The sequence below is a fragment of the Cryptomeria japonica genome, chromosome 5 (genome assembly GCF_030272615.1).
Source record: "Cryptomeria japonica chromosome 5, Sugi_1.0, whole genome shotgun sequence".
Taxonomy (NCBI): Eukaryota; Viridiplantae; Streptophyta; class Pinopsida; order Cupressales; family Cupressaceae; genus Cryptomeria; species Cryptomeria japonica.
This window is the reverse complement of record NC_081409.1, coordinates 488,005,190-488,030,175: the sequence shown is the minus strand read 5'-3', so window position 1 is coordinate 488,030,175 and position 24,986 is coordinate 488,005,190.

Sequence of the window (24,986 nt, the reverse complement as noted above, 5' to 3'; positions counted from 1 at the left end):
TCTTTTCAGTTCTCGGGCCTTTAATTTTATCCTTTCTTTTTCTATTTCCAAATTTTCAATCTTTTCCTCATAAGCTGCCATCTCTTGATCAAGAACAGATGTAAGTTCTAAAGAACCTATCATATTATCCGCAATGTCATCTATCTCCTTCTGTGTCTTGTTAATTTCCTCATCAATATCTTTAGTCAGGTGGTGAGGCTTGCAAGCTTCTCTATACAGCTCCTTATATTCCAAAATTATTGATTTAAGTACCAATAATAATGAATCCATGTGCTCAATATAGTCTTTGATAGTTTTCTCAAATATTTCACCTTTCTCTTTATCTACTCTTTCCTTTATAGTTTCCTCATTTACCTTATCTATGGTTAGAACATTTTCAGCAATAAATTTGTACAATGCATCCAATTTACCTAAAGAATCGTCAACGTGATCTATCTTACAGGTTGGTGAAATCATCTTCAAAATAGGTAATGTGTCATAAATAGCCTTAAATGCTAAGGCATTGCAATCTATTATCCTCTTAATTGAATCCAAAAGAACATCTATTACATTAGTGGGTGTGAATTCTCCAGTGGATGTGCTTGGTTTTGCAATAGATTTCCTTTCAACAGATACTTGCCCAATGGCCTTAACTATTTCTTCCTTGTTTCCATCAATTGTTTCCTCTTTATTTACATTTTCTATCAGTTTCTCACTCTGTATTATTGCTTCTGCTTCTACTGGTTTTTTAGTTTGTGTAAGTATGTCTACATCTGTTGATTTCTCTATCTCCAATTTCTCAGTATTAGTTACCTTAACCTCTACCGGTATCTCATTGTTTTGAGAGTTAATAGTGTGTGCTGGTGACTCAGAGATCTCACTGTTCTTAGCATCAGCTGCCTTAACCTCTGCAGTCTCTTTATCCATAACAATCTTAAAATCTTGTGTATCAAAATTCATAGTGAAAAGAATTTCAGAATCCGGGTTAGTGTCATCATGTGTTACTTCTTCAGTTGCCTTATCTGATTGATTGCCTGTATGTACCGGTGTATCTGAAGTTATTAGTGGGGTGTCCTATGCTAGTGGGGGAAGGTTATCTATTACCCTTATAGCAGGTACACTACCAATTTTGCTTTTACCTTTGTCCTTTTGGTATACCTTCGCAAAAGATTTATCAATTTTTTGTCTCTCCCTTTCCTCTTTCTTTTCTTTTTCAACAAAAAATATGTCCCATTTGTCTTCAATTTCATCAGCGATCTCTTTCACTCTCCCAACCATTAGGCTAACCTGCCAGTGTCCACTTACAAAACCTAATCAGTTTCTTTCAGAAATCAGTTCATCAAATTCCTCTTTAGAATTTATAGGGTGCACTGCCAATAATGCTTCAACTTTTAACTTTTTATCTAATTCCATCACTGACATTCTTTTAGCCTCTAATCTTAGATACAAGTCATTTGGCATATCATCTACAACTTCAATCAAAACCTTCTTATAGATCTCTAAATGCAAAATAATACTAGCCTCTATAGTCTCCTTGTCAGAATCCTTGAAGGAATGATAATATTTATTTAAATTACAAAGATTACCATCTTGAGTTATCTCATTATCAGTTCCTCCAGTGTCTTTGGTTCCTATTTCTTCTTAGGAGTTAGCTTTTTCTTAGGCTCCCTTACGGCTTGCTACTTCTTCCTTAATTTCCTTGCCTTTTTAGGAGAAGGAGAAGGTACTGATGAGGGTTTCCTCTTCTTCCTCTCTACTCTCTTGAAGTTAGCTACTTTTCCACTGTCTATATCTGAAGAAGTGACAACCGGTGAAACATGAGCTACCGGTTCCAATCCTTCCAGTTCACTAGCAGATGTACACTCAAGTTCATTACATTTTGTTGGTGTAAATAATTATTCATCATGGATATTATTACACTTTACTTAATTTTACTAAGGTACATGTATTTAATAGTAGTTTGGGTATGAGACACTTGGGTGTTTGTGCCACATTGGGATAGTGTGTGTAGGAGAATTTCCACCTTTTATGGTGTTGATCTTATCTTCTTGTTACATTCCACCTCATGTGGAATATTATATTGTTTCTCCTACCTACCCACACCTATTTCCTACCTACCTTTGTTTCTTATTGAGCCACATGTCATGTTTGTGTGCTCACATATCCCTAGCCTTGCCTATATAAGCAGGCTCATCTACATTGTTTATATAGGCAATCATTGAAGATCTTGTGATGATCCAGTTGATCATATTTTGCATCTTGATAGAATACAATTTTTTCCTATCATCTATTTTGTCTCTCTTATTTGTGCTTTCCATTACCTCTAACTCTTGGCAAATTCTCACACATTTTCCTTAACCTCCTTAGCCATCTTGGATGCATCTCTGATAAATTTTTCTCTTCTTTTTCTCTGCTTCTGCATCGAAAAAACACTCTCAATGGTCTCAACACTACCAAAAATTTCTTCAGATGGTTCCTTAGGTGCATCAAGAAGTGTTTTAGCATATGCTTCAAGAATATTCAGATAAACTTAATATCCCATTTTTGTTATCCAAATAGCTCTAGGAGTAATAGCTTCCATCCATGTTTCATCATGTTTGATTACAAAGAAAATTTGCTTATCATACTTGTCTATAATGCTCTGTGGTATCCTTTCTCTATCTTTCATCTTAGTTTGGAAGTTTTTGAAGTAGTCTTCTATAATTTTATCACTGTTAGAGCCCATACCAGTGATAGCTTCCATGATTTGTTTGCCTACTAGGATGTCATATCCAGAGTCCTTATGAACAATGTTGGGTATCTCTTTGGTAAAGTAAAGCATCAAACACACAAGTAGGTTGCCAAAACGGAATGTCCCCTTCTTGTCACCCTTAATATTTTTTAGGTTATCTATCAGTTCATCCTTAAGCTATTCACAGATACCAATCCTAGCATTGTTCTTAACCATCTCATATGCACTATGAATACATAAGCTAGAAACTAAATTTAATCTATTTGCATGAGTTACTCTATAGCCAAGTACCATGTTCACATATCTCACATTTGAATCATTAATGCCATTAACCCTAAGAGATTTGTTGTTAGATATGGCTCCAGTTAGGTCCATAACACCCTTGTTAGGTATCTTCTTTGTTTTGTCGGGCCTACTACCGGTTGAGGGTAAACCAGTAACTGCCTTGATTGCCTCCTTAGTTATTTTAAAAATAGAGTCTAGCCACATAAAATCTCCATGAACTCTTCTTAGTACAAGATGAGCTACCTCTGGAAATTCAGGTATGTTCAAAATTTCATTAAATCTTAGGTCTCCTACAATCTTATGCTTTGGTTTAACCAAACCTTGTTCATCAGTAATAACCTCATTGTACATGTTCTTTAAGTCATCAATCCCTCAATTTTCTATGTTGCAATGAATGTAAATTCTTGGGTTTTCGGCAAAAGCGACTCCCTTTGGAAGTTTTGAAAAAGATCTGATAGAATCATCTTGCTTGGCAATTTCAAGGATGATTTTAAATACGGGTCTAGGGAGCTTAATATTTTCTACCACAATAGGGTTTGCAATAAAATTAGGTACAAAAGATGAAGATGCCATTTTGAAAGATAAATACCTATTACTTGAAATCTTTGAGTGCCTGAAAACACCTTGCTCCTTCGCCTTAGGATGCCTTTGCTCAATTTCACGCTCTCCAAATGCTTGGATGCTTGGTGGATTGAAATGAGGGTTTTTCAGTGCTTTATAACCAAAAATTTCTTCAAAAACCACATTAAATGCTTTTCGATTAAGTGAAATCTTAGCATATCTACCGGTAAAGAAGAAATGTGTCTTCTTACCATCAACCGAGTGTAGAATGCATGATTTTTAACTTGCTGCCATACCCCCTAAGGATTATTCCATAGTTAGATGAAGAATCTCCTACCGGTAGAGGGTTACTCTATTCTACTGGTGCAGAGACAGATTCGTCAACTCTCTGATCTCCCTTCTTAATCCAATGTTTTGAAAATTCTTTCTTTATTCATTTACCTTTTCTTTTCCCTTCTCATTAGATCCTTTATTGCTCGTCGGTATAGTCTTGCTTCTATAAAATTTTGCAATATGCCCAATTTTGTTACATGCATAACAAGTTACATTATTCCTCTGAATAGCTTTTCCATATCCTTGACTGGTTTGTGTTTTGCATTGATTAGATAAATGTCCAAATCTACCACAAACATAGCATTTCACATTTATTCTACAATTTTCTGAATTGTGACCAACTTTTTTGCATTTGGAACATTGACCGATGGGTAAGTTTGTATTCTGATTATTTCTAAATCCGTACTAATTTACTTTATGACCAAATTTGTTGCAATTAAAACATTTCCCATTAAATTTATAAGCATTAGGTTGTCTTACCGATTTGCTATGATCTTGATTATTTGCAGTCCCAGAACTTTCTCCATGTTCAAATCCAAGTCCAATTGTATCTCCATCAGGTTTTTGTCTTTTCAACATGTCATCAAGCCTTTCTAAACTTTTCTTGAATTTTTCTTTGTGTTCATTTGCAGTGATCAACTCATTTTCCAGAATGCCAATTTGTCTCCTAAGCTCCTCTTTATCATGTTGCATGTGAATGAGATATGTTTTTAGCATATCATTCTCATGACAAAGTCTCAGGTTTTCATTTGCTCCATCATTAACTCTCCCAGTCAAGTCTTCTTCATTCTTCTTCCTATCTTCAATATCATTACATAGCCTCATGGTTAAATCTTGCATTTCATTCCTCATATTATTGTTCTCTTGTCTCAACTTCTCTGCAATATCACTATGAGTTTCCTTTTTATCATCATGTTTCTGCATTTGCTCATGAAGTTCCTTCCTCTTATTTTGTGCTATAACCAGGTTATCCTGAAGTCCTTTAATGAATTCCTTAGCAATCCTTAGATCATCTTCAAGTTTGATATTATTCAATTTTTCTGTATCAAAATCTTCAAGAGCTCCTTCCAACTGTTTTCTCAAATTCTCCGTCGGTACCAGTTTCATAATCTTCCTCAAGAAGTTAGGCTTTTGCAAATAGAGGACCAGGCTTTGATACCAATTGTTAGATGCAATGACAATCCCAAAGACACTAAGAGGGGGGGTGAATCAGTGTCTAACCAATTAGTGGAATATTTGAATTTGTTTATAACTTTGTAACCCAAATTAATGTATCAGTAAACAAGAAATAGTGCAATAAAGAGAAATAATAGAGACAACATAAATGCACACCATAACACAAGATATTTTGGTAAGGAAACCCAGTGTGGGAAAAACCTCAGTGGGATTTGTTACCCACAATATTTACACACTGGCCAATATGAATAAATATTACTTACAACAGGGGCCTGCACATGCAAGAAGGCCAACAGCCTAGAGCTCACTGCTCAATAGAAGAATCTCACTGACTATAAATTGGATAATTAAATCCAATACAATGTACTGCTCAAAATAGCATATGCAATGCTTGATTCAGTACTGGTTTAAGCTTTGTCAGAAAACTTAACCAAAAAACTTGCCGGTGAGTGATATTCACTTACATAACCTATCTACCTTATTACGAAATCCTTTCACTATCTTCTACATAATATTCTTCTATTCCATGTTGTTGCAAGTATGACTTATAAGATCTCATACATATATGAGTCTTTACAATATAACATGTTGGCTTGCAAATAATTAATTACATTATAATATAATTCACATAAACAAAACTTGTCTCATGTCAGCCTGAGTGCCGATATACTTCATTGCCAGTGAATGTGTAGAAACCTGTTACTAGTTTGTTGCCATCAATGGCAACATCAATCATTCTCATTTGAGTGTAGAATGCCAACATTACAGATATTTGATTCTTCATATTGATCTCTATAAATGTGTGTTTGATGTGCAATGAGATACAATACTTGGAAGATAAGACTATGATTCACCATAAATTATGATAAACAAAATTCATTTAGCTTGATATTCTTGTACTTTAGCTATGGCTTATTTAGTAGATATACTTTGGGAAATGATTTAATGAATTTGTTCCATTATTATTTTTCATCAGTCTTGTTGAACACCATGATTATTTGTAAATTACAATAATATTGTTTAATTTTATTTCTAATATTTTAAAATGGATCAAATATTTGCCTTTGTGTTCATTTTTAGATTTTAAAACTAGAATGTTATATAATTCTCTTTCCTTCACTCGGGAAATTAGTATCTCTTCTATATTCTTCAAGTTTATTCAAGAATCCTAGGTCATAATATAGGATTAAGTTGAAGCAATTACAACCATGATGGCCAAGAATTTAAATTTTGAATGGCATGGTGCTTGTGTATGTAGTTTTTTTATCTGATTTCATGTGATGTGTTTATCTATGTGTCATAATTAATTCTCCTCTATGGTTAAACATCCAAGGATAATTTTAAACATGAGAATATTATTTTCTATGAATTATTAACATTTTGAGCATTTAATAGATACCAAGTACATAGTTTATTTTGCAATAAATATACATCCAAATTGTGACACTCATACAATTCAATGGTATCTTTTGGATATAACTTTAAAGTCCATAAGGAAAACCCTACAAGTAAGAAATCGCTAGCCAAAAAATGGAGATAATTTCATATTCTAAAATCTAACTACTTCTTAATTGCTTCTATTTAGTACTTATAAGAAAAATCAATTATTACCACAACTAAGATTTATATGAAAAACAAAATAAAGGAAAGGATAAAACACAGTACCTTTCCAACTTGAGGGTAAATCAACTAAGCAAGTGTAGCAACCAATAATGTAATAGATATCATAATCCTAATTCCTTCAATAATGCATTTTGCATGTAGATGCATATTGTTATTCCCTGCATACCCCCCCCCCCCCCCCCCACTTGATTTTACTTGGAAAATGTAGGTCCCCCTTTCTTTTGTTTTCCTTTCTTGGTTTGTTTCCCCTTGCATGTCTTTTCCTTCATCCTTCGAGATCTCGAAATCTCAAGTTTGGGAGTATTACACGTCCAAACTTTGAAGTCCCAAGTATTCATTTGTTTTCCTTTGTTTCTTTTAATTTTGCCTTCTGAACTTTGGGTTTTCAAAATCTCAAAGACTTTGAGACTTTGGGATATCGAGATCCTTAAATCCAGAAGTTTTCTTTTGTTTGCGTGTGTGGGACCTTGGATTCTTTGAATCTCAAAATCCTGAAGTCTTTTGTGTGTTCTTTTTTGCAAAACCTCAGAATATAGGGTGCTTGATATCTCAATTATTTTTGGTCTTCTTTGTTGGTTTCTCTTTGGAGTCTCGAAAATCTGAAGTCCCAAGGTAAGTTGCGATCTAATCTCTGAACTTTGAAATCTCAAAACTTTGAAGTGTTTTGCTCCCTGCCTTGATTTTTCGTAGTTATTGGTAGGTCTAAATATCTTTTCCTTTCTCATTTCACTCATTTGTGCATCTTGGCCATCCATGAGATCTAAACATCTAGCGATTTCAGTGAATTTGTGGGTGCATTGTTCTGTGCTTTTGGCATCTCCCTTCTTTTCAAGGTAGGGTTTCTTTCAGATTTTTTTTGTTCTTAGATTAAGGTTTTGTTTTTCTTATTCTCGATTCTTCTTAGTTTAGGTTTAGGGATTTATTTTTGAATAAGTCATTTTTTGACATTCTAGCCTTTTATCATTGTTTGCTCCTTATCCCCTTAGGTTTTTTCACTCTTTTGTTTTGATCCTTTGTACCCTAAGGTCTCACTTGATCTAATGCACATCAAAAGTTCATGTTCTCACCACTCTAAACCTTCTTAGTCATTCTCTTGTTTCGGAATCTCGAGTTTCCAGGATCCCAATGCATGCCTAAGCCTTCAACTTTCACACTTTGAAACCCCATGTTATTAGGATCCCAAACTATATTTTGATTTGTCCCTTTTAAATTTTAGAACCCTAGGTTCTTGGAATCCTAAAGTGCATTCAAGCCTATGTTTTCATGACTTCAAAATTCTGGGATCTTGGAGTTTTGAAATCCTCACCTTCCCAAGCTTCAAAACCTTGGAATCTTGGGATCTTGAAGCATAACTTTCAAGATGGCTATTTTTGAAGTCTTAAGTATTTTCCATTTTGGGATCCCGTGACCTTGAAATTTTGGAGTTTTCAGTGCCTTTCACTTTGGGACTTCGGGATTTTGAGATCCCAAAATGAGGTTTATATGGGAGTTCTTTTGAATCCGGAACCCTGAAACCCCAAAATTTTGAAATCTACTGCTTTAATAAGTAAAATTCTCTAAGTGCTAATCACTAAACTTTCTCTTACAAGTTAAATAATTCATATGGAAGTATCAGGTGCTTCTAGGACCTTGAGGATGAAAGAGAGGAACAAGATGAGGTTAGAAAAGGTTCCTGCCATAATTAAATACTAGTATAAAGGCCAAACATATGCTTCCAAATTTGAAAGTGATGTGCAGTGGATTAAAGATACAAAAATGGGAAATATTGATTTAGAAGAAATCAAGGAAGAATTATCTGTTGAGAATCCCAACAGTGCTTATAGCGGGATTAGGAGGTTCAACCTTCTAGAAGCCAGAATTTTCCCCCAAGCAGTTCAATTATTGAAGTTGATTTTGGCAATTTCTCCATTATGACAAATACACCAGGAGGTGTGTAGATACCAAAAGAAATGTAGTGGTGGATATTTCATCTATTATACTTGCTATGACTTTTGGGATCCCATAATATGAGGAAGTCTTGTAAACTATTGAAGAAGAAGCCATTAAGATATTTAATGATGATATAGTAAACAATAGGGATCACATAAATCATGTTTGGCTCAATGAACCAAGGAATTTAGGCACAAAAGCAACTAACAACATTCTTAGGGGAGGTTTCAAGGATACTCCATGTGATCTAATCATTATGCTTGGCAGAGCCTTGAAAAATGAAGATGTTAAACATTATCATTTATGGATGTATCATTACATCTACACAATCCTCAAGGGAAAAGACTATTTTGGCTGGACACAAATCATATCTGATAACATCCATGAAAAAATGTGCAAAGTGATAGAAACTAAAAGCTTCTTCATAACTTCCTATGTGATATGGATGGTTGTGAGGAGTAGAGTGTATCCGTGATTGAATACCAAAGACAAATTAGGAGAAGGTCTTGATAAAAAAAAGGTTTGGGAATATTAAACTTAGCTACCCTTCTGAGTGGCCAAAGACCATTTTAAAAGAATAAATGATGCATTAATATTCACAGTTATATGCAAATTGACATGTGTGTTCGGCACTGCCTATCCACCGAGGCAATGAAATTAATTGAGAATTGGGGAATGTGGTTCATCTAGAATCAGTGGTTGACCTACATCAGACTAAGTGGATTCACTGGTAATCCTTTCCTTATTTCTCACTATTATAGAAACAAAATTATCCTTCTTGAGTATTCAAGATAGATTGTAGAGGTTCAAGCTCTCATGACCCAAAAACATAAGGTAGGAGTAACATTCCCAATTCCTCTTGAATACTATATAAGTGTCACAATTCATAGACCACAAAAATAGAAATCCAAGAGCTGCAAGATTTGAATGTTAAAGAGTTTTCCTATGCTCAGAAGTGTTATGATCCATTTGTTAAGCTAAAGGGCGTGATGCCAGTTTCATATGAAGGACATATGCCTACACTGAAAGACTTTTGGGCAAGATTACAAGATAGCTTTGAAGCCATGAAAATGAGTTATTGAAAGTTGATTGCCTACCAGATGAGAGAATTCAAATTAGAAACAAATATTCCTAAGGATTTTAGAAATGATGTGGTAATCTTAGACCTGACCTACCAAGAACTAAAAGTGGTTTAGTGACCTCTTTCTCCTATAAGGTGGTCAGAAAATGAGAATGTATAGATTGATGATATTTTTCAAGATCTGGTTGAAAGAATTAGACCATGGCTAGGACTTAGACTTCATGGAAGTGTATCAAGAGAAAAGATGAAAAGAAAGGCGACTGGAAATCCCCAATCAAAAGCCACTCAAGAATATGTGAGAAGGAAATGACTTGATTCTAGGAAACCCACCCATAGTGATGAAGAAGCTCTTATATCTACAACAAAGAAGGAGGAATTGCTAAAGCAATTATACCTGAAAATGAAGGAGTCACAATCTTTGATGGCAACATCTGAGCAGGGAGAGACCATTGGATTAGTCACTACACCTCAAGTGTCAATTACCCCAGTTGTACCTGTACGTTAGGAAATAGGAAATCATCACAAACAATATAAAACATATTAATCATAGCTCAATCACGAAAGCTCATTGCAATGATCTATCCTAAACAACACTCAATAGAGACATGAAATAAAAACATTCAAAACTAGAAATTAAGCAAACCAAGGGTATGATTTGAATGCTCCTTCATGCGGCTCCATTGTTGTTCTTTCCTCTTCAATGGATTTGTGGATCTCACCTACAAGTGCACACACAATTGAAAGCAAGATTGATGAAAAGCTCAAGAGTACTAGAAGCATAAGTTTGATAGTTTGATTAAGGATTCGGATTCAAAAATCAAGGGGTTTGATTGAAGAAATTCATCTACTTTATAGAAGAATTGGAGAGATGACAAGATTAGCATGATCCAATTCAAATGGAAATTGCAAATCAATATGACAAATTATGACAAATTATGCACTTTCTATGCACAATTTGTTGATTGATAATTTATGACAAATTATGACAACTTCTATGTCAAAATTGATTGATTGTCAATTATGACAAATTTATGACAAATTGACATGTCATTTCCATGAATTTTGGAGAGAAATAGGAGGAAATTGAAATTAAGAATTAGAAAAATTAGAAAATTGAAATGGATGACAATTAGGAATTAGAAATTGATGGAAAAATAGGAAATTAGGAACTAGAAGAAATTAGGTAAATTAATTAACAATTTGTCATTTATTAATTAATTTACAAGAGGAAGAATAATTAGCCAATTAAATAAAGATTTAATTGTAATGAGAAGACTTAGGATAAATAAACAATTTATTAATCCTAAAAGAAGAAATGACACACAAGGTTAAATGATGAAATAACGAAACCCTAGAAGACAAATTAGCAATGCGAGAATGACAATTAGGTCTTGATTGAAGATAATTGATATCGATCATGATTTTGAATCGATAAATGACTAGTGTTGATAAATGATTTGATTGAGATTGGTTGACAAAAATTATTGACAAATTGACCAAATTGACATGATTGGAAAGGACAAGGATTGATGACGAATCGATCGCAATATGACAAGATTGACAAGGACAAAGATCGACCAAAATCATGACTGAAGGTTGTTGTCGACAAGACCAAATTTGAAGGCGAGATGATAGAAGAATGACTCGATGCTCGCAAATGATAAAGACCAAGTGCGTGACATAGGAGAAATGTTAATGCGACACAAAAACCTAAAATGAGGCAATGCACAAATGTTAAAGTATGACTTCGCAAGCGTTGACCATTTTTAGGTGTCTACATTTTGCCCCTCTTTGAGACAATGCGATTTTAAGCGTTGTTTCAAAGAACAATAATAAAAATGCCCCAGACAATAATAATGACATATGCATGCCCCCTCGAGGAATTGGCCGGAAACATGCAAAAAAAAGAGGCCAATTGATCGATAAAAATGATAGGATCGAACGGACTGACAATCAGGGATCGGATGCATGAAGGACAAGCAATGTAAGGTGCACAAGACCACGACCAACATAAGATGGAGAAGACGCACGTCCATCTATGCAATGACAAAGAGGTATAAATGAGACCAAGAGATGGAAAATTTCTCATGTGCACTAGACAAGGAGGAGAATTTTGTTGCTCTGGACAAGGACACTTGCAGAGAGATGGCGAACATTCCAATGGTGGATCACCTTGGAGAACGTGTACACACATTCAGATGAATGGATGATGGAGGAGCAGCAGTATGGATCTCAAAAACCCATGTTTTCAATTTCATGAATTTTGATTGCTTTCGGGACATTGTGGGGCCCAAAGAGGATGCAGAAACTAACTTCTGCGCTTGTGTAGGGTCTTCTGCGCTTGTGTAAGGTCTTCTCCTTTGCCTTTATGAATATCTTGACTTGTAGGATACTCTTTTCTTTGGGAAGAAGATGCGAGTCCATTATGAGGTGGATATGATATGAGAGAAATAATGAGATCTTGAAGTGGATCGGATTGGACCAAAGTGGAAGAACCCATTATGCATGTCGAGGGTTCATGAACATCTTGCACTAACATGTTAGAATCATGAGGGGGATTAGGATCATAAGGGGGATCTGGATCATGAGGGGATCTAAGATTAAGTAGTGGACGTGGTTCAATGACAGGCTCTTCAAGAGAAGGAATGGGAGAAATAATGGGATCATCAAAAGAAATGCGCTCTTGGAGTGTATATGGAGCATTAAGACAAGGAGATGGAGGAACAAAAGGATCTTGTGGAGGATTTGAAGGAATGATTTGATCTTGACAAGGAGGAAGATCATTGGAATCCTCTTTAAAGGTGCTTTGCTCTTGACTTTTAATGGGATCATCAGAAAGGATGGAAGTGATATCTTGATCTTTCTTAGGAAGTGGAATGTCAATGGGATTTGAAAGGACATTGTGTTCATGAAATGGAAGGGGATCGTTTGGGATTGGATGAACTGGGATATCTTGATCTTGCCTAGGGAATGGAGTGTCAATAGGATTTTGGATAGGATGGACAAGAATAGGGGAATCATCACGAGTTTCTGGGAAGATGAGATCCTAGTCAACAATTGGATGGGATGATAAGGTTTCAGGATCTTGATCTTGATTTTCTTTAGGACTCGTTTCTTCATGCTCTAAATTATCCTCTTGACATGAGGTTGGACTTTGGATATGCATGGGGGATTCTGACAAGGAATCAATGTTTTGGCATGAAGGAGATGCACTTTGAACATTTGTGATGGATTTTGGCAAGGAATCAATGCTTGAACATGAGGAAGAAGGACTTCGAATGGGGTCCTCTGAAACAGGTAATGGCAGTAAAGTGCATGGTGGCATTGGGTCTTGTATTTCTGAAACATGACAAGGATGTGCATCATGAATTGGATTATTGATTATGGATAGCTCTTGGATAATTTCATCCTTGGGTGTATTGTTTGATGAGGACAATATAGATGGTTCTTGTGAAACTTCTAAAGGTGTAGGGATAGATGCCACTAGAGAGTCAACTTGCTTGTGAGGGGATGAGGCATTGCTAGACATAAGTGTATTATCTTGATCTTCCTCAAAGAACTCACTTGGTAGTTTCCTTAAGAGCATTGCAATAAAGCCACCTTTCTTTTTAGGTTTTGGCATGATTGGATCTGGAATTTGAACTTGTTTTTGGTTTGATGTCATGTTTTGATATTGAACTAGATGTTGATCATTTTGGTTTGACATGTTCAAAATTTGGCTTGGTGTGTGTTGCAACCTTTGTTTTTGAATGTTTGGTTGTAGTTGTTGACATTGATATGTTGATTGAACTTGTTGATATTCCACCATTGGTTGAACTATTTGTTGACATTGTATTGTTGGTTGGACACATTGGTCAAATTGGACCATTGGTTGTATTGGTTGTATATGTTGAACAATTGGTTGAACCATTGGATGTATTGGTTGTATATGTTGGACCGTTGGTTGTGTCTTTTGGAAATGTTGGACCATGGTTTGTGTCATTGGTTGTGATGGTTGAAAATGTGATTGATAGTAAACACCTTCTTGTTCTGGTTGTGGAGGCACATAATGTTGAAATTGATGTTGTCTCTTTTCTTGAAATTGTTTCATCATCTCTATTTGGGAGAGGAGAGATGGTATGTCTGATCGTTCAAGAAGAGATCTTACATCAATTGGCTCAATCTTTGGATTTTGACCTGGAAATTTTCGAAGCATTTTGGACATTTGTGATCTAATTTTCTGAATGTTTTTCACTCTTTGTTCCAAAATCTCATTTTCTTGAGCTAGTCTCTCCTCTAGTTTTTGTATTTGAAGACTTGTTTCATCATAAAGAGTTTGATCGATATTGCCTTGTTGTTGGATTGGATAGAATTGTGATTGCATTGTCAGTTGATATGTCAAACTTTGTTGCATCATTGGTGCTTGGCACCTTGTTTCAATAGACATGTCACTATGCAAATGCAATATTTTTGGAATTTTTCAAGGATAATATATGATATGCAACTAAATGCAAACTAAATGAATGAAAATGCAATCTATGGCAAGAGTGCAACCTATGTTTTTGTTCTTTTTTTCAAGATTTTGACAAACTTTTGAAATGCAAATCTAAAAGAGAGACCCTTAAGAAATTGGAATGATGCCTAGACCTCAAAGGACAAAAGGACCAAGTGACAAAAGGACAAAATGACAAAGTCTCCCCTATATGCTTGGATACTAAGCTAGGTTTGACCAAATGACAATAATGACATAAAAAGAAAAGGTTTGACAAGGTCTAGACTTCCTAACAATGACTTAGGGTTTATCAAAGATTTGGACTACTCAAGTATGACAAAACCTAGTTTTGAGACTATATGCAAAAGGGACAATTACTATGCAAGTGACCCTAATATGATATGATAATGACTTAAGCTTAATGAAGAGACCTAAGGTATGCAAATATGAATGTATGACAATGGTATGACTTAAATGCAAGAGGACACATGCAAATGGATGACCCTTATGCAAAGGAGTATGACCTAGATGAAACTTAACCTTGGTACTTGACAATGACTTTGCAAAATGTAACCTAGGATGAACCTAAATGTAAGTGACATAAATGTTGAGACAAGTTTTTGAACAATATTGGATAACCATGTTTGAAGATGAGTTTTGAACCTTGTTGAACTTTTATTGGATGAATGTCTCTTATGTTTAATCTTATGCTTGATCAATTTGTCTTGTTTTTGAAATGGGATTCAACTTTTGACAATCAAAGAATACAAGATATTGCAACTTAGACTCAAGACAATCATGCTCATTTCCACATTTCTTATGGTAGGCAAAGACATTAGGTACTTGAGAGGTAGACTCATTATGGGATTCAAGGAGAATACATAGATGCTTGACCCCACGAGCTCCCCTCCACGGCACTCACTTCTCAGGGCAGCCAAGCATCAGTCCCCATGGAAATCTCCCCATGGTGAACTTAGTATCTCTTCCAAGTATCCGAACTTGTCCTTCTCAAGCAACTAGAAGGGTTTTTTGGCCTCTAAAAACAAGGTGTTTAGTAAGGATTTCTGTTAAGCATTACTCCTTGATGTCACGCAAGCGTGATTGAGACATTAAGCCCATCAAGATACCAAACAAATGTAGTCGCGCAAGCACGATTTAGACCAAAAGGCCCTACTTAGATGTTGATATGAGAAAGAGTTTCAAGGGGCATCACTTCCCAAGTAACTACGATTCCCACGTAACACTTCCTTCAAAGCTTTCGGTCATCAGGCATTTGTTTATAGTGAGTTAGAATGCCAAGGAATTCTAGCCGTACTCACTTTGGGTCGTTCCCTTCTCACGATTATCACTTGCTTGCAAAAGCAAAGTGGTCGGGAAGGCAGGCCCTCTAAGGGTGACAAACAATCAAAGACATGAGCATGGTATTGAAGATCTGGATTTCTGATCACCCTAAAAGGATGAGAGCATACTCTCCTACTCCAATGTCACACTTAACAATCAAAGCACAAACATGTTCATTCCAACCTATTTAGAAATCACTAGGTGCCTAAACATTAATTTCAAACACAAAATTTAATTGTTTCTCCAAGGCAACCTGCAAAAACCCAAGTCAAGAGTTTGATATGCTTATTCTTTGACTAGTGAACCTGCAAACAATTCATTAGTAGTTTGTGAAATAATTCTTTATCAAGCGTTTCGCCACAAAGCTACCAACAATGTTAGAAAATCAAGAGAAATGAATCACCATCAAAATTAATCCATAAATTTTGTGATTCTTTGTCCTCTTAGATTAATCTATGTGAAATTTATCAAATTTACCACCTTAGATTAATCTAGATAAAATTTGCATGAATGCATAATTAATTTGCCAAGCTAAATTAATCTAGATGAAAGTTGCATGATTTTGTTTTTTTCAAAATTTTGACCATTTACAGAAGCGTAATTAAAAATGTCATAACTTTGTCAATATTTATCCAAATTACAAACCGTAAAATGATCTAGAAAGGTAACAACGTGATCTAATAAACCCAGAAATCGTTTATTTTAATTTTATACGATATTTTTTACGTTATCAATTGATTATGACTATTTTTTTCTTCGAAGAAAAATCTGCAATTTCTCCACAAAAAAATCTGCAACTTCACAAAACATTCAAAAAAATATTAGATCCAAGCATGTTCACGTCGGGTTCACCAATTAATGTAGCATCGGAATTAGGAATCATCACAAGATAAGTAGATCAATCAAAACACAAGACATGATAACTCAATCATGAGAGCACTCATTGCAAATGAACCTAATCCTAAGCACACTCAATAGAGATATGAAAACAAAGCATTCAAAATGAAAGATTATGCAAACCAAATGCAGAATTGAATGCTCCTTCCATGCGGCTCCATTGTTGTTCTTTCCTCTTCAATGGATTTGTGGATCTCACCTACAAGTGCACACACAATTGAAAGCAAGATTGATGAAAAGCTCAAGAGTACTAGAAGCATAAGTTCGATAGTTTGATTAAGGATTCGGATTCAAGAATCAAGGGGTTTGATTGAAGAAATTCATCCACTTTATAGAAGAATTGGAGAGATGACAAGATTAGCATGATCCAATTCAAATGGAAATTGCAAATCAATATGACAAATTATGACAAATTATGCACTTTCTATGCACAATTTGTTGATTGATAATTTATGACAAATTATGACAACTTCTATGTCAAAATTGATTGATTGTCAATTATGACAAATTTATGACAAATTGACATGTCATTTCCATGAATTTTGGAGAGAAATAGGAGGAAATTGAAATTAAGAATTAGAAAAATTAGAAAATTGAAATTGATGACAATTAGGAATTAGAAATTGATGGAAAAATAGGAAATTAGGAACTAGAAGAAATTAGGTAAATTAATTAACAATTTGTCATTTATTAATTAATTTACAAGAGGAAGAATAATTAGCCAATTAAATAAAGATTTAATTGTAATGAGAAGACTTAGGATAAATAAACAATTTATTAATCCTAAAAGAAGAAATGACACACAAGGTTAAATGATGAAATAACGAAACCCTAGAAGACGAATTAGCAATGCGAGAATGACAATTAGGTCTTGATTGAAGATAATTGATATCGATCATGATTTTGAATCGATAAATGACCAGTGTTGATAAATGATTTGATTGAGATTGGTTGACAAAAATTATTGACAAATTGACCAAATTGACATGATTGGAAAGGACAAGGATCGATGACGAATCGATCGCAATATGACAAGATTGACAAGGACAAAGATCGACCAAAATCATGACTGAAGGTTGTTGTTGACAAGACCAAATTCGAAGGTGAGATGATAGAAGAATGACTCGATGCTCGCAAATGATAAAGACCAAGTGCATGACATAGGAGAAATGTTAATGCGACGCAAAAACCTAAAATGAGGCAATGCACAAATGTTAAAGTATGACTTCGCAAGCGTTGACCATTTTTAGGTGTCTACAGTACCCACTATTGGTATTACTTTGGGAAAAGGATCTTCACAAGAACCAAATCCAAAATAAGCTACATCTTCTTTTCAAGCCCCTAAACCTATTGCTAATTCAACTTATGAATGGGTGACCATTCACAATGTTGATTTTGATTTTGATGAAGATAATGAACCTATCTCATTAATGAACCACAAGAAAAGGGGAACTCTAATGCAAGAACAAATTACTTCAAAACCAGAATTGGAGGAATCAGTATCGATATGGGTGCCTACCATTCCTCAAGATGAACAATTGACTCAACCAATTGCTGATGAGAATAAGGACCAGACTACTAAAGCTAGCCAAACACAATTGTATGAAGCACACAAGGAGGCAATGGAAGTTGATGATCAAGATGAGTGGTTGGTTCTCACTGCATAAGATCAAGAGCAACTTCTCAAACAATTGGAGGAAGGTCACAAAAAACAACAAGGAGAGACAAGTGAGGAGGATTTTGAACAAGAAGTAGGTGAAAAATTAGAGGAACTTGCCAAATAGCAACAACAAGACTCCAGAGAGATGCCGCAAGAGAATCCTACTCAACAACTCCCCCAGCCACCACCACATCACGAAGATTTTATAGGACAACAATAAGAGGAACATCAAGATGCGAAGAGAAAGTGAAAGTGTCAGAGTAGAAACAAAAGACCCATATAATAACTACCAAAGTCACTTCACAATAACAACAACAAGATTTGAGTATGACATAATGGCTAAGCTTTAATTTTTTAAATAAGAATAAGGTTGTTTTACCAAGCATCTGTTTGCAAGATCTAATCACTGAATCACCGAGAAAAACCAAGAAATCTAAGACCCTTCATCACCTAATGAGAAGTGACTCTGAAGATCTCATGACCAACATAGAAGCTCTAGGTTCAGCTAAGGAAGGTGAAGAACATGCTTCCCCACGTTATCAAATCTCCTAGGTAAATCTTGGTAAACAAACTAAATGGGTAAGATAGCAACCTTAGATGCAGAAACTACCACCATCAAAACAAGAAGAGAAAAGGAGCATAGGTCTAAGCAAGAAGGTAAGGCACAACTGCAATAATACAAACAATTGCTGATAGAGATGTCACACCCACTTTAATCAAGACCTGGGTACACTCAACGTTCTACTTTAGTACTCCCACAACAATAATTTAAGTCCTTATATCTAATGAGGAAAAAGGCAACCACAGTTGATACTTGGACCAAGGATCAGTTGATACCTGGGCCAAGGATCAGTTGTGAAAAGTAAAGATGTTCTTCACATAGATCATGGAAATCTATGAAGATGCCCACCTTCTTGAGAAAGGTATGATTGTATTCTCCAACCAATGGAAAACCCAATATAACAAGTTCACCAAAAGCATTAGGGTGCTTAATAAAATCAAAAGCCTAGGTGAAGATATAATCAAAAGGGAAGACTTGTTGGGAGGAGAAGGCTTTAATGTCCTACATAATTTACTTGATATGGTGGAGTTCAAAAGGGATATATTTGATCAATATACAACCAAGGTTTTGGAAGGGAATTCATTATTTTTTAGCCTACTAGAAGAATATGAGAAATATGTAGTCAAAGTGTTGGGTAAATATGGGCCCATAGTGATCCAATCATGTTCAATGAACAATAAATATGTTCTCAAGCAATGAGAAACATATGCATCTAAAAAATTCTCTCTAGTTGCTGAATTCGACACTACTGTCATGGAAAGGTGTACATGTATCTTGTTATCCAATCTTACCAAGCAACACAAATAATGGACAACCTAGTTGACAAGATGGATGGACTAAGGGAAAGTCTTAGAGTTTCCAAGTTCTAAATTTAATATGTGCCTAACCTACCACAAGCTTCAATCAAATGTTACATGGAAAACTACCAGAACTACAAGAAGAACAAGTAGTGAGTAGGTGAATCACACCTAGTACACTTCCAGTCGTCCTAGGTGAGAAGGCATAATCATGGTTAGTCATGGTGTGATCTATAGTTTTGATGAGAGTTCAATAATACACCTATCCAACATCCATGAAGTTTCAAAGTAAAGTGTAATGCCCACCAAAATACCCTAGAGAAAATAAGCATCTAGCATACTAAATGGAGATAATTAAAAAAAAAAAATCTACTAATGCAACACATAACATCATTAACTTCTCCCTAGGGTACTTCAATGCCATTACTTAATTAATTACCATAATGAAATCCCACTCACATGATAATCTCATCTAATAATAATCAACCTTTAATCTAATGTATCATATTCATTTACTAACCATGAGATATGCAACCTACTAGATTAATTACCAAATATGATATGCAAGCTAATCTACTATTCACTAGCATGATACTTTTTCTCTTTAAATGCATGACTAATCCACTTAATCCTACATTCTTTTTATACACCAAATCAAAATGTGTTTTAACCCATCATTTCCTATCTACATTCTCTTTATCCATTTCCATGATAATGCACTATTAATGCATGACATTTTCAAGCCTTTCTTAGCTACTTAACCATACTATACATGCATCTAAATTCTAACATGATCATTCCTTCATCTTGAATCCTAATGCATTAATGCAAGTATCTTAACTCTTTCCTTTAACCTTATATCCTATGCATACTTCCTAACTTCCAATACAACCACATGAGAAACATCTTATCTACATGATATCATTAATTATCCACAATTCCTACGTTATATGCATTCCATTTTCTTAAGGACTTTTCACATATAAGTCTACTTCTAGATAATTACCATGAAATATAACTATTACAAAAATATCATGAAACCATTCTATTACAATTATAATTTCCATTACAATGTCTAAGTACGTGAAGGTCATATGTATTCATTATACAAGAACATTACCATACATCTCATGGTAACATTATACAAATCATGTCATATTCGTAAGGTATAAACTACATTACAATTACATTTACAATCATATGAATAATACATCATGAACATGGCTCTTCCTAATACATCTACATTATTTACATGATAATACATTGCATAAATCCAAGATATCCATTACATAAATCTGCTACAAGAAACATCCATAACTGTTGATGAATCCACATCCACACATGAAGAATCCATAAGAATATCCCAATGGTTGAAAAGCACCAACCACCCGACCATGTGGAACCAAAAGAACCACCCCCATGCTAGGAGATGACACAAGGTCCCGACACACACTCTACATCTAGGCTGACACTCAACAACTGAAGTGACCCAGCACAACAAGGACTCTCAAGCATGAACCAAACACAAACAATCATAAGTAAGAAACTCCCAGATGATTACAAATTAACAAGCCATAAATGAAAATCCATAAGGAATAAGAATAATCATCAAGGGGACACATGTAGGAGTTGAGTGTCATCACATACCATCCTATAACAAATACTATACATAAGGCACAAGCTTGATGGACATGCGGAGCCATCTCAACCTATGAGAGACCAAGGGAGATTGACTTGCCATCGCAATGGCCTTCCCAAGCTTATCCTAAAACATCCTCCCTAGGATCAAGTCATGGGGATCAACTATTAATTATCTTGATTAATAAATCTAATTACCCATCCCTAAATTAATTATTAACGTTATCACTTGATTACAATCATGGTAAACTTCCTATGTGCCTTGGAGACCTAGACTTCATGCATCCTTACAAAGGAGCCTCATGCAAGCATATCTCTCATGATCTTTCTCATCACAAGGAAGCCCACTCCCACTAACATGGACCCAAACAATAAGATTCACAAGAGGCTCCAAAACCATATGCAAATCTGAAATCATAAATAGTCATCATGCAGCCAATAATATTTTTACATGTACAAGAGCATACAAATGGCTATAAGAAAACAAAACCAAATGAGCCTCTTGGAAAGCCAATACATCGAGGGCCATCAAATCTTTGGTTAACAATAGATAAAGTCACAACAAGGCCTTTCATTTGCTAGCTCAAGAGTCACAACCCAACACTTCTCTAACATGGCACTTCAACATGAAAGAGAGCCTATCCAAAACAACATTCGTGAAATGATAAAAATACATAAAGAAATCCATAAGAGGACATCAAAACCAATCAACCAACACTATAAAACATCAATCAAGCCCTTAAAATGCCTCTAGTATAGGTCCAAACTGAGAAAATATCAAACAGACTGCTAAACATGACAAAACCATAAAATACTACAGATTGGCACATATGACCAATCATGTGGCACATCCATTCAGTCTTGTGGTGCATTTGCATTGTATTATGATGCATTTACACGATTTTGTGGCGCATATGCCCACTAAAGTGGTGCATATGCCACAAAGACAAAATTTGCAAAAAAGAGGCCAAGGATGAAACCAATATCATTGAGAACACCTTGAAGAGGCCTCAAAGAAGATGGAAACAAATTCAAACCAAAAAAATAAGGGCACCAAATCTTGCCAAAAACATATCATAGTCCTGGGAATAAAACTCCTTCCAGAATACACAAAAAGGCTATCAATACTAAAAAAAATTGCATAAAATTTCCACAAAAGCCAACAACCTCTTACACAAACTCAAGGCTTCAATCAAAACATAGAATAAAATCCCCAAAATATCACACAAAGCATTCATATAGAAAGGGAAGATGTTATGTGAGTCTCCCTCACGACAATGCCAGATTGGGAGGCTCACAGGAAGCTCCAACCTTACCCAAAACCTCAAATCCACTAAAAAGGAGATTCAATCTCCAAGGAAATTATAAGTAAATTTATTAATGTGTAGAAAAATAAACCACATAAAGAATACAATACTTAGGTCATGCATTCACGGTAATGCTCACAAAACAATATTCTTTCCCCAAATCCAAACTAAGTAATACAATCATACACCCATAGATTTATCTTAAACTATATCAAAACAAAATAAAAGAGAGAAGTAAATAACATTACTATCTCCCCAAATAATGAAGACACGTAGCATAAAATCCTAGAAGTCTGAAAACTAAAACAAGGGCAAAAGGGCTCCAACTTGCACCTTGTGTGATGGAAGAAAGTTGATGAAGAGTCCACACACACTCCAACAAACTCCAGAAACCAAAATCCTGAATTCCAAAGGCCAAGAATCAAAGTTTCAGAGGAAGCCAAGAGAAAGTAACCTGTGAACCATCACAAGCTTGAAAATATAAAGCCATGAAAACCAAAAAACCCTAGTCTCCCCAAGAGCCAATCAAAATATTCCAATCTGAAATATATTTCACCTACCCATCATATTTATAATATTATTTCTCATTTCAAATTACACCAATGGGAATAAAGGGTAGGTAGGAATAATATAAAAAGCATATGGACTATTATAAGTGGGGATGTAAAAAGAGGTAAGGTAAAATACTTTTCTTACCCCACATAATAAATAATAAACTATACAAATAACCATAGGCTATAATAAAATAGATCACATGGGTAATTATTATAAAATAATTAAATATCCTCACTAAAATATTATTCAATATTAAAGCTCAAGCATTAATAAATAATAAATAAATAAACAACAATATATAAATAAATAACTATTTAAACAATAAATTCCAAGTAATCAAAATGCCAATACTCAAAAATAAATAAAAGACATTAAATCACACAAAATTAAATACTCAAATAAAACTATATTAAACCAACCATTAAATTAATCAATCAAGAACCATATAAAATCATGCATCAATTATTTAAATAAATCAACAATAACTAGCATACTCACAAGCCCATAACTCACTAACTGACATGGCGAATTATGCCAAGATGCTCATGACTCACAGTGAACAACTTATACCTAGAGTGTGTGAAGAGAATTCATGCCATCTCCGAATCACATGCCACTGGGATTTAAGGACACGCTCAGACCTATGGAGCTAGGTGGAGTCAATGTTTGGTACTTGCAAATCCTACAATCACAAAGCAATGATACAACATATATATATCACAATAGGCAAGTGATAAGGAATTTCAATGACATGTCCCACTCACAATGAGTGATGTGACATCATCCCTCTCATGAAGACAATCATACAATAATCAAACACCTCGCATAAACATCTCATCATAGGTAATCGTGAAATAGGGTTAGTGTAATCGTAACAACATCAAATCCATGATCAACATACATCATCAATAATCCATAACATAGTAATGCATATAAGATTCATCAACATATATATGATCCATCAAACACATATATCCATCGAATCGCATGATCAATAATGATAGCATCATCATCCATATAAACCATCAGAATAACATATGTCCAAATAATGTCTAGAATCATAATGAGTATCTGAACACATATATAATCATAATCCAAAATATTGTAAGGAGTCTAGATAAGTCTATCATGCACATGAAATAAAATTCAAGTCAAGGGTGGACACTACATAAAGACTATACCCACAGAGGAGTGTAAATGCTTTTATAGTTGGTGAAGACTTGATATTTTATTTTGTGTGTACCAGTTAGTTGAGGTTCACAAGTAGTGACTTACAAGTTAAACTACATTGTAACTAAGTCATAGGCAGAATTCATTCCAAGATTATAGAGACTAGGGCCTATAAATGTAATGCATCAAGTAATTTGAAGGGTCCAAAAATTGAATATTGGAGGCCACTAGTTAGGAAGTTTTTTTGTAATTTTTCTATCCAAGTTTTGAGTCTTTGTTACTACTGAACATTTATAGTATCAATGCATGTTGATACCTATCTCTCAAATTAATGCAATTTATTTCATGGATTGCCTATTTCATGAGTTGCATCATCTAAAATTGGTATTTCATTGATTCAATATCTTCTTTCATTTTGGATAGCATAAATGTTCTAAGTAATATTGTTTCATGACTCATGTTATGCATGCTAATGATACATGAAGATTAAAAGATATTGTGAAAAGTTGGTTCTTTGAAAGTCAACTCTTTCTATATGTGAGATCGCAAACCTTGCATGTAGATGGAAAGTCCTACTTATTGCTATCTAGTGTGTCATTGATAATATTAACGCACATTAAGTATTTGTTTCATGATCAATAAATATTCCTTAGTTAGTTGTGTTTGTTGTTAGAATCAGAGATCACTGAGAGGGGGGGTCAATCAGTGATCTACCAAAAATTGAAACAACAAAATTATTATTTATCCACCGGTTAACAATGCATAATAGATAAGAACATAAAAACACAAATCCACAACACTGAAATTTTTACATGGAAACCCAGAAAGGGAAAAAACACGGTGGGGTTGGAATCCATAATATTCATATACTATGGCTAAGAGTACATAAA